This window comes from Pantherophis guttatus, chromosome 2 (genome assembly GCF_059756535.1).
Source record: "Pantherophis guttatus breed Tessera chromosome 2, ASM5975653v1, whole genome shotgun sequence".
Lineage (NCBI taxonomy): Eukaryota > Metazoa > Chordata > Lepidosauria > Squamata > Colubridae > Pantherophis > Pantherophis guttatus.
This window is the reverse complement of record NC_142064.1, coordinates 87,118,846-87,135,352: the sequence shown is the minus strand read 5'-3', so window position 1 is coordinate 87,135,352 and position 16,507 is coordinate 87,118,846.

The window sequence follows — 16,507 nt, the reverse complement described above, 5'->3', positions numbered from 1 at the left end:
TGCACCATCCAATTCATTAATACCTTCTCTCCATTTTTTGATCCCATTACTCTCAAACTGGTGGAGGTTGAGGAAAGCTGTACTTAAAAACACAAACCCCCCAAACTGGAGAAAGGCTGCCACAGACTTACGATGTGATTCAGACAATCCAACACTACTTATGCTTTTATCGGTAAATGAAAAGACCTATTAAACCTTGTCAACTGAGAAAAAACGTGTAGCTTCTGGAATTGATCACTGCATGCATTTTCCAACTCCGTGATTCCAAATATAGTCAGTAGATGGTGCTCAGGAATATCCCGGGTAGCTTCAGGACGATTGGGTTCCCTCTGGGTTTTGTTTTTTTTTTTCATTTACATTTACCGCGTATTCATAGTAATCCAATCAAGATGTTGTGGTGGGATGCGAGCCAATCTATCAAGTTAAAGAAAGTTATGTCAAGCTGCCCTTGTGAATGTTCGTGTTCTTTAAATATGGTAAAGTAAAATGGCAAACAACTAATGAAAGGAAAAATAAAAGGGAGCCACTTTGATCTAGTGGTTAAGGAACCAGGCTATCTTATTCAGAAAAAGGAAAACAGAAACAGAATAACAGAGTTGGAAGGGACTTTGGAGGTCTTCTAGTCAACCCTCCTGCTCAAGCATGACACTCTATACTATATAAAATAAAAATAAGAATAAGAATAAGAATACAATTATGGGTGAAAGGGTGGAAGCTGAAGACGGAAATTATTTTCTGTGCTAATATTGAATTGTTTTGTTAAGTATCACATGCTTTGACCATAACCCTGGATCCAGTTGCCTGGATCTTCCTCCATATACCACATTCACTTTTGCACATACTCACACATACCCGTTGCTATCAACTCAGAGACATTGTGTACACATAAACAAAGGGTATGTTAGCTTTTCTCAGGTCAAAAATGATGCCCGTCTTTTGAATGACATGGCACTATTCAAATAAAGGGGGATTAGTCCAAAACAAATATGAGTGGATTTTATGTACATGCTTAAATTAAAATGAATTGAATCCAAACCTTAACTGGCCTTCTGCTTTTGATCTGAAATATAACTATTCTCTTATATTCCAGATTAAAAATTGTATGGAATTTTCTCGCACTTTCTAATTTTAGTGCTGCACTCAAATTGTGTCAGCGTTATTGGTGCTCTTGTTCCTTGCTTGTACTTGTTTCTACATCTGATGAGGCCCATGGAATTGAGACATGTGGTGGCAATGGGCAATAATGTCTTTTATCAGCTTCGGAGGGCATAAACGAACATATCCTCAGCTATGCATCAACACTGAATTATGTTTTATACAGGTCTGTGACTTGGAAATCTTAGAACGCAACCAATAGGCTTCTTGTTGAGGTAAAGTGTAGAGAGGGGCATTGGGTGATCATATAGCCTTATGCAGCTCACCAGGTCTAGAAAACAGATGGGTAATATAGTGTAAATCCTAAAATAAGCATGTCTGTGTAAGGGGAACAAAAGTAAAAAGGCATGTTTCTTAAAGCCAGCTCTATACATATGTATAATGTGGTCCAACACTCCATACAAGCTTCAGTCACCCTCAAATGTCAAATGCATCATTGGGCTGGGAAGATGAGTCATCCTGTACCAGTTAAACCAGTTGCCAGGGTATTTCTGGACTTACTTGAGCTGAGTCTAAGTCATCTGAAGAACTTTCTATTTGAAAATAGCAAAATATTATTCCATTAGTTTCCAACGTTCTTGCTAGGAGCAGAGGATTTTGTGCTGTGAAAACCACAAAATGGAGAAGACCTGGTGAGCTGCATAAGGCTATATGATCACCCAATGCCCCTCTCAGTGAATGTGGTGTATGGAGGAAGATCCAGGCAACTCTGTTGAAAGGATTTCATGGCTACAGAAGAATGACCTCTTGGGTTATGGTCAAAGCATGTGATACTTAACAAAACAATTCAATATTAGCACAGAAAATAATTTCCATCTTCAGCTTCCACCCTTTCACCCATAATTGTATTCTTATTCTTATTTTTATTTTATTTGCATCCTGCCTTCATTATTTTTAACAATAACCCATGGCAGTGTACGTATCCAACACACTTTCTTTCTCCTACTTTTTGTGAGCTGGGCTGAGAGAGATTGACTGGCTCAAAGTCACCCAACACCGTGATGGGTTGCCCCCGGTTCGGACCGGTTCGCAAGAACTGGTAATAAAACCAGCGGGAGGCCCCGCCCACTGCCCCAGATGTCGCCATCCGCAATCTGCGCATGTGCAGAAGCTTCCCGTTGTGAACCAGTAGTAAAGGTAAGTAGAACCCACCCCTGACCCAACATGCTTTCATGGCTAAGGTGGGACTTGAACTCACAATCTCCCACTTTCTACTTACAAGGATTGGGTATGTCTAGTCTAGTGATGTGATCTAGTCTAGTCTAGTGATCTAGGGGCACGATGGCTCAGAGAGTAAAGACGCTGAGTTTGTCAGCTGGAAAGCTGGCAGCCTGGGTTTGAGACCCAAGTGCGACAGGGTGAGCTCCCGTTACTTGCCTCAACTGCCCTCCTAGCATGCATATGTGATAGATAAATAGGTACCCCTTCGGTGGGGAAGTAATAGCATTCCATGTGCCTTGGAATATAGTCATGTTGGCCACATGACCACAGAAATGTCTGCGGATAATGCCGGCTCCATCAGCTAGGAAATGGAGATGAGCACCTCCCCCGAGAACTAGATACAGCTGGAAAGGGAAAACTTTTACATTTACTTTTAGTCAAGTGAAAAGAAGGACTAGGGGTGACATGATAGCACTGTTCCAATATTTGAGGAGCTGCCACAAAGAAGAGGGGGTCAACTTATTCTACAAAGCATCTAAAGGCAGGACAGGAAGCAATGGATGGAATCTAATCAAGGAGACAACCAACCTAGGACTAAGGAGGAATTTCTTGACAGTTAGAACAATTAATCAGTGGAACAACTTGCCTCCAGAAGTTGTGGGTGCTTTTAAGAAGAGATTGGATAACCATTTGTCTGAGATGGTATAGAGTGTCATGCTTGAGCAGGAGGGTGGACTAGAAGACCTCCAAAGTCCCTTCCAACTCTGTTATTCTGTTTCTGTTTTCCTTTTTCTGAATAAGATAGCCTGGTTCCTTAACCACTAGATCAAAGTGGCTCCCTTTTATTTTTCCTTTCATTAGTTGTTTGCCATTTTACTTTACCATATATAAAGAACACGAACATTCACAAGGGCAGCTTGACATAATTTTCTTTAACTTGATAGATTGGCTCGCATCCCACCACAACATCTTGATTGGATTACTATGAATACACAGTAAATGTAAATGAAAAAAAAAAAAAACCCAGAGGGAACCCAATCGTCCTGAAGCTACCTGGGATATTCCTGAGCACCATCTACTGACTATATTTGGAATCACGGAGTTGGAAAATGCATGCAGTGATCAATTCCAGAAGGTACACGTTTTTTCTCAGTTGACAAAGTTTAATAGGTCTTTTCATTTACCGATAAAAACATAAGCAGTGTTGGATTGTCTGAATCACATCGTAAGTCTGTGGCAGCCTTTCTCCAGTTTGTGGGGTTTGTGTTTTTTAACTACAGCTTTCCTCAACCTCCACCAGTTTGAGAGTAATGGGATCAAAAAATGGAGAGAAGGTATTTATTAATGAATTGGATGGTGCATTCCACCCCCTTGTGTAAATAAAAGGAGATTTGTACTCATGGCATGTCCTTCCTCTAAGCGTATTGTATGATTTCGCATGCAGTAACTTGAAAAGGAACTCAAATACTTTGGCCACCTAATGAGAAGGAAGGACTCACTGGAGAAGAGCCTAATGCTGGGAACAATTGAGGGCAAAAGAAGAATGGGACGGCAGAGAACGAGGTGGCTGGATGGAGTCACTGAAGCAGTCGGCATGAGCTTAAATGGAATCCGGGGGATGGTAGAGGACAGAAAGGCCTGGAGGAACATTGTCCATGGAGTTGCGATGGGTCGGACAAGACTTTGCAACTAACAGCAACAAACTTGAAAAGGAGACCTAACAAATTTATGATGGATTGGGCTGTTAGCATGAATAATAAGTCATGTATTTGAAATATCAGCTGCTCAGGAACTTCTATGAGAGAAGACATCTTTCTCCTGACTATCTGGTTACTTTCCAACAGGATCTTAATACAGAATATAAATTTAGATCCAGCAGATCTCTTCATGAGATCTAACAAAAGTACCATCACTTGGCATCAAATTAGAATTCAAGCTATTTTCAGTGATCCAACACTGTGACAGATCAAGTAGATTTCAAAGTCGTTGAATATGTTGGTTATTAGCTATGGAGCCCTCCATGGTATAAGGCATGGTTATTTGAGGGGCTGTCTATTTTCACATGATTTGTGCCCGGTGGGTATGTCCTGCCAGAGTTGGCATGCTCCTGGTCTCTTCAACTAAACAATACCATCTATCAGGACACTCCGAAGCCTCTCTTCTGTGTCAAAGGCCTTCCTGCTGGTAATGAAAGACCATCCCCCAAAATCCATTTTAAGCAGTTCAGAGAACTGGCAAATACCACCTCTGGCAAATACCACACCTCCCAGAGTGGGCTGGGAATGGAAGTTTTGCAATGTCCTTCCCCCAGGAGTGGGGTGGGAATAGAGCAGGGGTGGGTTCTACTTACCTTTACTGCCGGTTCGCAACGGGGCCGCGCAAGGGGCAGGCAAATACATGTAGCTCCAGCAGGCACACATGCGAAACCATCCCCTCCCCTCCGCCACCGCCACTGCCAGTCTGTGGAGCCGGAAAGGTTGGGGGACAGCTGCTCTAACCCACTCAGGTGGCCTGAGCGACAGGATTGACAAGCCCCTATTCTTCTCTCAACCACTTCTACTGATGGCCAGTTGGGAGTTGGCTTTTGTAGACTTGAGCTCCCTCCTCCAATCCCTCCATAATTCCCTCATCAGATGTGCCCGAGAAAGTCAGCCAATTGTTCTGCCAAGCCAACTTCTCAGCCAGCAGAGTCTGCAAAGATATCTGCTTGCAATGGTTTGACAGAAACTCAGTTATAGTCATGGTTAGTCTCATGTTACTCCTTTCTGAGGCACTAGATTATTCAGATGCAGTAGGGTTATCAAATGTCCATTAAAAGGAGGTCATATTGTCCAGCTTTGGGAGTATCTTGAGGTTGTCTTTTTTTTTTTTTTGGACTATTTCCACAACAGTAGACATTCAAACTTTAATGAATTGTGACTTTGTAAGTTTCTTTTCCTCATCTGTTGACAGACTCGACAGTCTAGATTTACATTATTTAGTTTATTTCCTGATCCCTCTATTTGGTTTTAATCCAGCCCCTTCAAATTTGCAGTCACTGGAGTCTGTAGATTGTGTGACTTGTCATGGGTTTCTGTGATCAAGGTCAAAAAGAATGGCATTTAAGATTCTATATAATTGCTAGTATGTGTTCCTGAAAATAAAGACATCGGAAAAATGTTACATATTGGGGAGGGGGGGAAACCAGTCTTTTTGATGCTGGAAAAAGTACATTCATTAAAAGTCCAGTTTCACTGTAATTTTTGTTGTGGATGCCAAGAAAGGTAAACAGTTAGTACATTCCTCTTCTCCCTCCTTTCTCCTTCTTTCCAATTGTATGTGTCCATCTTTGCTTGTTCAGATATCTGGTAACCCTCCGCTGCAAGGCGTTTGTGGGATCAGTTCCTAGGCACTAGCTTCTATCCTCTAGTAGCCATCTGGATTTTTTCAATCCAGAGATGGAAACCTTACTGTAGTTTTAATGTGATGGTGCATGCATTTCCAAAAGCAGCATTTGCAAACTAAGATTCTATGAAAGCACATGTATTCCTATATTAAAAATCCCTCAGCGGGCAGCAGAGGAAAAGATTTATTATTTTTTCTCAGATTGGAATCATGTTTCTTCACATCCTTCCTATCATCCCTAAACTTCATTTAATTCTTCCTCTCTAAAACCGTAATCAAAATTATGTATTATGGGAGGAGCTGTTCTACATTGCTTTCTTTGAGAGAAACAGATACAAATCAGAGCATTACCTTGCAAACTGACCACTGCAGCATAGATGGTTTCTAAAGTCAGAAGTGCAAATCACATTTACGCTGACTAAAGAGCAGTTCACTTTCATTTAAGAGAAATAAGAATTTGGTGAGGTCAGCATTGGGTTGAAATCCTTTGTCCTCAAACATAGGTGGAGATCGGAATACCTATCAATTATGTTGTAGCAGAAATTTTGAGCAGTTCAGAGAACTGGCAAATACCACCTCTGGCTGCCCCAGAGTGGGCTGGGAATGGAAGTTTTGCAATGTCCTTCCCCCAGGAGTGGGGTGGGAATGGAGCAGGGGTGGGTTCTACTTACCTTTACTGCCGGTTCGCAACGGGGCCGCGCAAGGGGCAGGCAAACACATGTAGCTCCAGCAGGCACACCTGCGAAACCATCCCCCCCGCCACTCTTAAGGTTGTAGAAAAAATGCTTTTAAAAGTAAAAAAAAAAAAAGTTGACCATGCCCACCCAGTCACACTACCCCCCCCCCCCAACCAAGCCATGCCCACAGAACCAGTAGTAACAAATTTTACATTTCACCACTGGCGCAGAGGGTCCATGCGCAGGGCGCATGCATTTCCGAACCGGTAGGGAAGGTAAGTAAATTTCACCCCTGCAATAAATAATAAATAACAGCCACACAATTGTTAAAAGCAATTGAACAATTAAAAGCATATAATAAAATCAATGGGAGAGCACAGAAAATTTAAGAACACTATAGTCATTTTAGGGGCTCCACACCATTCTCTGATCAGGCCAGGTGGCAAAGCCAGGTCTTCAGGTCAGCCCAGAAGGCCATCGAGGTTGGGCCTGGGGAAAATGTTATTCTATAGGATGGGTGCAGCAGCAAAAAAGGCCTTTTTGGGTCCCACCAGATGACACTCGCTAATGGACAGAATTTGCAACAAGCCCCTTCTGTTGGACTTAATGGGATGGATAAATGTCACTGGAGAGAGGCCATCCTTCAAATAATCTCTCCCTTCCCTTCCCTTTTTCTATACTTCTTTTCACCTTCTTATTACTTTTCTTCATTCCTGTTTAATTCAAAATTTGTACTGTCTTTAATTCTGTTGAAAAAACTTCTGCAATAAAAATTATTAAGAGAAAAAGTCAGGGATGAGCAGAATGGCCTTTGAGTAGTTTGTGCTTTTGAGCAAGCTCTGTTAAAATGAGGCACAAGAATGCCAAGAGACTCATCTCCAAATGGTGTTCAACTTAAAGCAACCCCAATGACATAGGGGCCTTATTCTCCCTTATTCTGGGCACTCCAGAGATTGAAAAAAATTCTGTTGCTAAGTGAGACCATGGTTTTGCCCCATTTTACAATCTTTCTTGCCCATCACTACAGTTGTTAAGTTAGTAACCCCACTTCCCAGTGGTGGGTTCCTCCGGGTTCAGCCCAGTTGGGCCAAGCCGGTAGCAGTGACGATATGACATCACCGAACCAGTTCTCTTTGTTCGGGAGCTGGGCCCTCCCTGCCCCGCCCCCCGTGTTATTCTTACCTTTTATTTGGGCCCGCCCCCAATCTATTCGCTGCCTCCCAAGTCCCAGCTGATTGGCTAGAAGGAAAAAGCTGTTTAAACTCTTGCCGCAGGGCTTCAAAGGGCCGCCCTACAGCTGATCAGTGTTAAAAGGCAGTGTGGTGGTAGACCGGTGCCTCCAAAAATAAATGGGTAGACCGGTGCCTCCAAAAACAAATGGGTAAACCAGAACGCTCCAAGAACAAATGGGTAGACCGGTACATCTCTGCAAACAGTTAAAAGCCTGGTAGACCAGTACCTCTGTTAAATCCTAAAGAATTGTCACATGACCATCAAGCCATGCCCACAAAATAAGCCACGTCCACAGAACCGGTAGTAAAAAATTTTAGAACCCACCCCTGCCGCTTCCCCATTAACTTTGCTTGTCAGAAAGTTGCAAAAGGTGATCCTATGACCCTGGAACAGTGCAACCATCTTCCATACATGCTAGTTGCCAAGTGGATGAATCTTGATCCCATGAACATGGGGATGCTGCAATGGTCATAAGTGTGAAAAATGGTCACAAATCACTTTTTTTCAATGCTGTTGTAAGTTTGAATAGTCACTATACAAATTGTCGTAAGTCATGGACTATCTGTACATCAAATAGCCTCTGTCCTGGCCAACCTAGTCATGAATGAGGGGAATTGTCCTTCAACAGCATCTGGAAGTTCCCAGCTTTCCCGTTTTTCAGAAGGGAGAAACAGTTCTCTGAACTAAATACAGAATTTACAAATCTGTCTGATAAATTCCACTAAGCACAATTAAACAAACAGAAGACTGGGCAGAATCGTGTGATTATTCAAGAGTAGTAGTTAATAGTACAAAACTCAATCTGATATCTTTATATTTATGTATTCATTTGTTCAATATATTCTATATAGCTGCGTTTACTTCTCTTTTCTTTCTTGAATGACATGACCTCTTGCTTTTTTATGGTCTCTTTTAAAAAAAAAACCCAGAATCTATAATTTGAATCTATAGAAGTATCAAGTTCAGTTTTGGAAAAAATAATAAACATATACTTAGCAGAAAAATGCTTAACGCATTGTAAGCCACCCTGAGTCTCCGGAGAAGGGCGGCATATAAATTAAAGCAAAAAAAAAGAAAAAGAAAAAAAGAAATATATATATATATATATAAAGTTTTATATATATATAAAGTTTATATATATATAAATATATATATAAAGTATATATAATATATATATATATATATATATATATATATATATATATAAAGTAAAAATATATATAAAGAAAAAATATATAAAGTATATATATTTATAATATATATAAATATATATATATATATATATTAGATCTCTAGATGTTGTTAGACTACAACTCCCATCACACCAAATGCTTATTGACCCGACCTGATTAAGGAAACAATTTATACACTGAATACAAGTAAGTATGAGGTGCTTGATGTTCTCTGAGCTTGGTTGTTTTCTTGCAGATGTTTCCTTACCAAATTAGGTAACACCATCAGCGCTAGATGATATCCCAAATCAAGGACCTACCAACTCAGACAAACAAGCTAACAGTAAACAATAGCCTGATCAAGGAGCCACAAGACCACTCTCACCAACACTGACTGGGCAAGCCACTAGTATATTAAATGAGAGCAAACCCCACTACTAGCACTGATGATATTATCTAGTTTGGTAATGAAATGTCTGTAAAAAAAAACACCACCAAGCTCAGAGAATCCCACAGTTCAACTTGGAGCTACAAATATTTTCTTCTATTGATACAAGGAAGTGCTTTATGTTTTTTATACCCAAACCTGATGATTAAAACATTGACATTTAACCTGCAAGTTTTTAAAGATTGCTTTGGATGAGAAGACAGTGGGTGACAGTTAATGAGGCCAAAGCTTTTGAAATTTCTCCTGTGATGCTAGCCTTTACTTTATGAGTAAAGTATGAGTAGTCTTTAAAATACAACTTTCCTTCCTTCTCAAAACTTCCCTCTAAACAATGAGGAAATTGCTCTTGTTTATTTCATAGTGAGTAAAGACAGGAGACTAGGCAACATTTCACTAACTACAACACTGTCTAAAACTGTGTTTGTGCTAATAAATAATCTTACTTTATCATAGTCAGATGAAAACTACTGTAGATACGTTTGTTTATATTATGATGTACCCTAAAGATCAACAGACCAACAGACCATCTAGTTGTAAGAACATACAGTAGATAAAGAGGCCACATCCCTAGTCATTCACAGATTGACACTCAAATTTTCAACAGAAGAGAATGTATATAACTCAGGGTTGAACTTAATGTTCTCTGCTGGCAGCACAAAGAGTTCAAACCATAAGGTAGGTTATTTGGATAGGTGGTCTGAATAGGAATCTACAGCTGCAGAGATTCATTTAAAGTCACAGCTAAGTTGAGAAGAAGGAAGAGGAATCTAAGGCTGGAGGCAACTTTAAGCCTGGAGGATGTCAACTCCCAGAATCCCCCAGGCAGCAAAGCAAAGCTGGCTGGGGGATTCTGGGAGTTGACATCCTCCAGGCTTAAAGTTGCCAAGGTTGGAGACCCCTGTTCTGAAGAATTAGTGAGGGACTGTTTCAGTGGTGGGTTTCAAAAATGTTTACTACCGGTTCTGTGGGTGTGGCTTGGTGGGCAGGGCATGACTTGGTGGGCGTGGCTTGGTGGGCGTGGCAGGGGAAGGATACTGTAAAATCTCCATTTCCATCCCACTCCAGGGGAAGAATACTACAAAATCCCCATTTCCTCCCAATCAGCTGGGACTTGGGAGGCAGAGAATAGATGGGGGCGGGGCCAGTCAGAATTTTTACTACTGGTTCTCCGAACTACTCAAAATTTCCACTACCGGTTCTCCAGAACTGGTCAGAACCTGCTGAAACCCACCTCTGGACTGTTTTTGTTGTTTTGCAAAGCTACCCTAAATATGAAGGGGAGGGCAGCATGCAGAAAGGCAATTTTTAAACAAATGTTTCTGGTTCGATTAAAAAAAAACCAGAATATTTTGTAAAAGGCAGCCTTTTAATTTGGAGCATTGAACTAAAGGATATCAGCTGTAACAAGAATTGCATCGCTAATGAATAGAAGCAAAGCTATGTGTTGTTCAAGTGCTTTTTTGCTAGAAGTACAATAAAATGTTTTAGTATCATTTTAGATCATATACCCTGTTTTCCCCAAAATAAGACATCCCCTGATAATAAGCCCAATCGGGCTTTTGAGTGCATGGCAATAAGGCCAAGCGCTTATTTCATGGTTCAAAAAAATATAAGACAGGGTCTTATTTTTGGGGAAACGGTACCTTTTTTGGGGAAAAATATGAAGCTTATTCCTAGAATGAGGTATTGAAAAAAGTTTACAATTTTTAGGTTAATTTTAAGGGAAAACGGATTTTAATCAATGGCTTACTTGTCCATTATTTGTCAGTAGGGATGAAAACAAAATGTCCTTTCTAGTCAATATAAGTTATCATGCACCACCTTGAAAAGCTGGTTATTTCAATGGGCAGGAATATTTGACTAAGGCAATTTCATTACATAATTCTGATAATCTGGAAGCTTGCAGACTGAAGTGTTGCCCTTTACTAGCTTTGGAAAAGAGGCTATTTTCAAGCACAAAATGTTGGACTGAAGCAAATTTCCCCAATATTTTGTTCTCTGAAAGCTCCCTCCCAAACTGTCTAAAGTTCCAGAAGGGTGATTATTTTAACTATAAACAGAAAGAAATGTGGAAGGAAAATGGAATTGGAGGGCTTTTGAAAATGTCAGTTGTTAGTGATTGTTTCTAATACCCTTGGCTGCTTTAGTGGCTGATAGATCATCAAGAAATAATCAGACATTTTCTTCTGCCCTTTAAAGCCGCTGGGGAAATTTTGATTCTATGAAGAATGGAATGCCAGTTTCTTTGCCAGATGTGTGGCAATCTTTCAGATAAAGGCCTAGTCATGGTGTTCATGTGATCGAGATCCCTGTTGTTGGCATGGCATCTGAAGTAGGAACTTGCAATCATGAGCAATCTTGATTCTGTTAATAGTCCAGAAAATGCTCTTTTACAGCTGTTGAGCATTCCTTCAAAACTTGAAATGGGAGATTTTCACTGGAGGGAATTTTTAAATTGCTCTTGTAGCACAACAGAGTTTGGGAAAAAAATAAACATTTGAAAGGCAAAGGCAGAAACATGGGAGGCAGACAATTTATTCTCTTTTACTTTTTTTGAAAAGGGTAAATTCTCACAGCAGAACAATTGACTTCAATCAAAGGGTTCTACCTGCCTATTCTACCTGAATTGTTTTCCTGTGATCATGGTCAGTCTAGATTCTGCCTGGGATGAAGTATAAAGGAATATCTCCACTGGTGAGATCCTGCTGGTTTAACAACAGGTTCAGTGATTGCTCGCTTCACAGGTGCGCACAGTTTTACGAAAACTTACCTACTGCGTTACTGCTGGGGAGTAACACAGTTGAGGCACGACAATCCGTTCTACTGCATGAATCAGCTGAGAAGATATTGGTCAGTAAAGCGCAGGGACGGGCGGGCCCACCTGATCGTCGGAGCAAACCAGTTCGCTCCCAGCTGATCATCAGAGCTACCAGTTGCCCAAACCGGTCCAAACCAGTAGAATCCCACCCCTGAGTATTTCCAATGCTTCCATGTACTGTAGGTACCTTGGCCAAAGATTATTTAAAAACAATTAACTAAAGAAGGAGGAGAAGCAGGAGTCTTCAATTTTTCCATCTTTTGGCTTTTATCTCTTTTTGCTTGCCATGACATTCTTTTCTTTCTGTACCAAAGAAAAGATTAATGAGAAAGTTACAGATAACTTATCAGAGAGCTAGTATTTGCAAAGTACTTTAGAGCTTAATATGAGGGCAATTTGCAATCCAACCAAATATTACCACAGTGGGATTTATACCTTAACATTTCAGCCTTCTTTTCTTTTCATTGTTTTTCTTTTCCTAGCCTGTTGTTTTCTTTATTTTACATAGGCAGAATTAGTTACTGGTTGTTTAAATAGGACAATTTCCAAGAGGATTATAAAATACAAAAGAAGTCTCTTAAGTATGACTGCCAACTCTACCTGCTGGAATCTTTTAAACTGTTTTTGTTTTCCGCAGTATAATCTTTAACCTGTTGCTCTTCGTGACACTCTCTTTAATTTCTAGGACTTTGGTGGGTTCTTCCTATTCTTTGAGTACTAGTTTCATGGAATGCACATGATAAGACTGGCAGAAACTATTCTGCGTTTTAAGACCGAAGGAAGAGCATTTAAAGATTTTAAAATGATAAACACACCTAGGTGAAACGGATCTATGAATGGAATCCACTGTCACCGCTTTGCTTTCCAAACAAAGACTTCATTAGATTAATTCAGAAATCCTCGACGAATTGTTGAGATGAGCAAGGCATCCAGTGTTGTTTAAGAGGCATCTGGAAAATATTTGAAAAGGAAGTGAATGCTTGCTTAGTTTAATGCATCAGGGGTTGCCAACTTGGGTAAAATCCATCAGATGAATTATAGTTTCTTTGGTCAGTCCAGAGACGCCTTAGCCAAGATGGTTGTTTGTTCTAAGTAAATTATGGAAGTAGTGTTTTTCCCCCCCAATGGAAAGGGGAACAGTGCCTACAAAATATTTATAGTCTCCAGTTACTCTGAATATGTTGTGATTTCTGGTGAGTCTAAAGCAGTGGTGTGTTGCCCCCGGTTCAGACTGATTCTATAGAACCAGTAGTAAAACCGGTAGGAGGCGCCGCCCACTGACCCTGACATCATCAGAAGTGATCTGCATATGTGCAGAAGCTTCTGTGCATGTGCAGAAGCAAGGCGAGTTCGCACGCGAAGCGAGCACGCGAGCGCGATCCCGTTGTGAACCGGTAGTCAAGGTAAGTAGAACCCACCCTTGGTCTAAAAGTATATAGGTCTGTTGCCTAAAATGGCCAGATGTGCATTAGGAGGTTATCCATCAGGTGATCTTTGAAAGAAAAATGGATATTCGGAAGGGAAAGCTTACTTATATTCAAAATAAGAATCAATTTGGAGAAAATTCCCACTGCTTTCTCCTAGCTAGCGAAGGGGTTGCTGGACCAAATTAAAAATTGGAGTAGAAGAAGAGTGTGAGAATAGCTAACCCGAAGGATCCCAGAGCATCCCAGAGCCCATTGTTTGAACTGACAAATGTGACAATGCTCTGTCATATGTACAAAAGCTGGTTCGATCTTTCTTCAGCACCATAAACAGGTCTGTATAGCCCCAAAGAGGCCAAGTTTCAGAAGAAGAGTAGGGCAGATTGCATGGATCTAATGTTTCCCTCCAACACTTTGTTGTAATTGTCCAATATTTGCTGTTCCTGGTAACTACCTCATGTTACCCAACTGTATGTCTGGTCTTGGAGAAACCTTCTTTCATGCCCAAGACACTTTTGCCGTAGCTGTTCTTCTTAACTTGGCTGCCTTTCCTGGTTTCTCGAGCCACTGCAATAGGAGAACAGTGTTTGTATGCTTCAGATTTATTTATTTATGAAAAACGTATTGTATATTCTTTCAAAATTCAGAACAGTGTACACAGTGCTTCCTCCCGTTTAATTCTCCAGGATCATTTCTGCTGGCTGCAGACTCCCATTAGAACAAGGGTGGGGGGGCTACTCAAGGCCTGGGGGCCGGATCTGGCCCGCGGGGTGCTTAGATCTGGCCCATAGGGCCACCTCAGAAACAGCAAAGGACAAGCCCGTGGTACCTCTGCCAGGAGCTCAGGAGGACCACCACTCCCCCCTTACCCCCCCAAGGTCAAATACAACCCTGTTGCGGCCCTCAATGAAATAGAATTTGACACCACTGCATTAGAGCATGGATTATCTCCATGCTCCATGATTATCCATAACCTCATCCTCCCCAGTTAGCACCAGAGGGCCAGATATGACTTTAAATTCTTACTTCTATATGTGAAATGTACAGTGAAAAACATGCATTGCTCCTGCTTGTAGTTTCATATACAGTAGATTGCATAGGCTGCCTCTAAAGGTATTAGCAGGTTTTAGCCAGGGAAATGATGAGATACTACGGCACTTCTAACAATGCTCCACATGGCTCTTCTTGAAAGAAAGTTATCCAAAGTCTTAGGATGCCTGCTCTCTTTTTATACATCCTTGTTTATGAGAGTTGAAGTCTTACCATATAAATATTGCTTATTACAATTAGAAGCCAACTGATTTCTATTATGTGGTACACCCTTAACTGTTTACAGATAGTCCTTGATTTACAACCTTTTGTTGAGCAACACTCAATTCAACACTGCAACAGCACTGAAGAAAGTGACTTATGACCAGTTCTTGCATTTACGACCAATGTAGCATCTGCATGGTCACAGGATAAAAAGTTGGTTGCTCGGCAACTGGCATTATTTATAATGTTTTCAGTGTCCTCTGGTGCCATTTGTGATCTTCCCAGCTGGCTTCCAACAAGCAAAGTCAATTGGGAAAGCTGGATTCTGCGTAATTCAGGTAACAACTACAATAATTCCCTTTACAACGGTGGCAAAAAGGCATAACATAGGGCACAACTCACCTACCTTACATTGCTTACTTACCTTGATTTCTTTGCTTTTTTTTTTTTTTTTTTACAAGTCACTGCCTTGCTTTGCAACAGAAATTCTGATTCCAATTCTGGTTATAGGTAGAGGATCACCTGTATTCCTAGAGATGCATAAGTAAGGCCACATCTGGAATACTGCATCCTGTTTTGGGTACTGCATTACAAAAAAGACATTGAGACTTTTTTTTGAAAAAATGCAGAGAAGAGCAATTAGGATGATTAACGGTCTGGAGACTAAAACAGGGGTCTCCAACCTTGGCAACTTTACGACTGGTGGACTTCAACTCCCAGAATTCCTCAGCCAGCATGTGCTGGCTGAGGAATTCTGGGAGTTGAAGTCCACCAGTCGTAAAGTTGCCAAGGTTGGAGACCCCTGGACTAAAACATACGAAGAACAGTTGCACAAAATGGGTATGGTTAGAGAAGAGAAGGACTAGAAGTGTTCCAGTATTTGAGGGGCTGCCACAAAGAAGAGGTCAAATTATTCTCCAAAGCACCAGAAGGCAAGACAAGAAACAATGGATGGAAACTAATCAAGGAGAGAAGCAACCTGGAATTGAGGAGAAACTTCCTAACAGTGAGGACAATTAATCACTGGAACAGCTTGCCTTCAGAAGCGGAGGGTGCTTCATCACTGGAGAAAAAAGTTTTTTTAAAAAGAAAAAACTGGACAGCCACCTATATGAAATGGTTTAGGGCCGTGATGGCGAACCTATGGCATGCGTGCCACAGGTGGCACGCAGAGCCATATTAGTGGGCACGCCAGCTCAGCTCTGGGGCACATGCGCGCACTGGCCAGCTGATTTTCGGGCCTTCTGGGCCCACCAGAAGTAGGGAAACAGGCTGTTTCCTGCCTCTGGAGGGCCTGCGGGGGGGAAGGCCCGTTTTTCTTTCTTACCTGGCTCCAGATCCTCTCTGTGTATCTGGGAACGGCGAAAACAGCCTTTCCCACTCCCTTGGAGGCCCTACGGAGGCTGAAAGGGCCGATTTCCCACTCCCGGTGGGACAGGAAGTGACGTTTTTTCCTGTCCCCAGCCTCCAGAGACTCCTAGAGAGGCTCCTAGAGACTCCTAGAGAGGCTCCTAGAGACTCCTAGAGAGGTTCTGGAGGCTGGGGACAGCAAAAAATGTCACTTCCTGTCCCACTGGGAGTTGGAAAATGGGCCCTTTCAGCCTCTGTAGGGCCTCCAAGGGAGTGGGAAAGGCTGTTTTCGCCATTCCCAGATACACAGAGAGGATTTGGAACCAGGTAAGAAAGAAAAATGGGCCTACCAGGCCATCATGTGCCAGGAATGGGGGGGGAGGGTGGAGGGGGTTGCACACACATGCGCATGGGCACGTGCGCGTGTGACC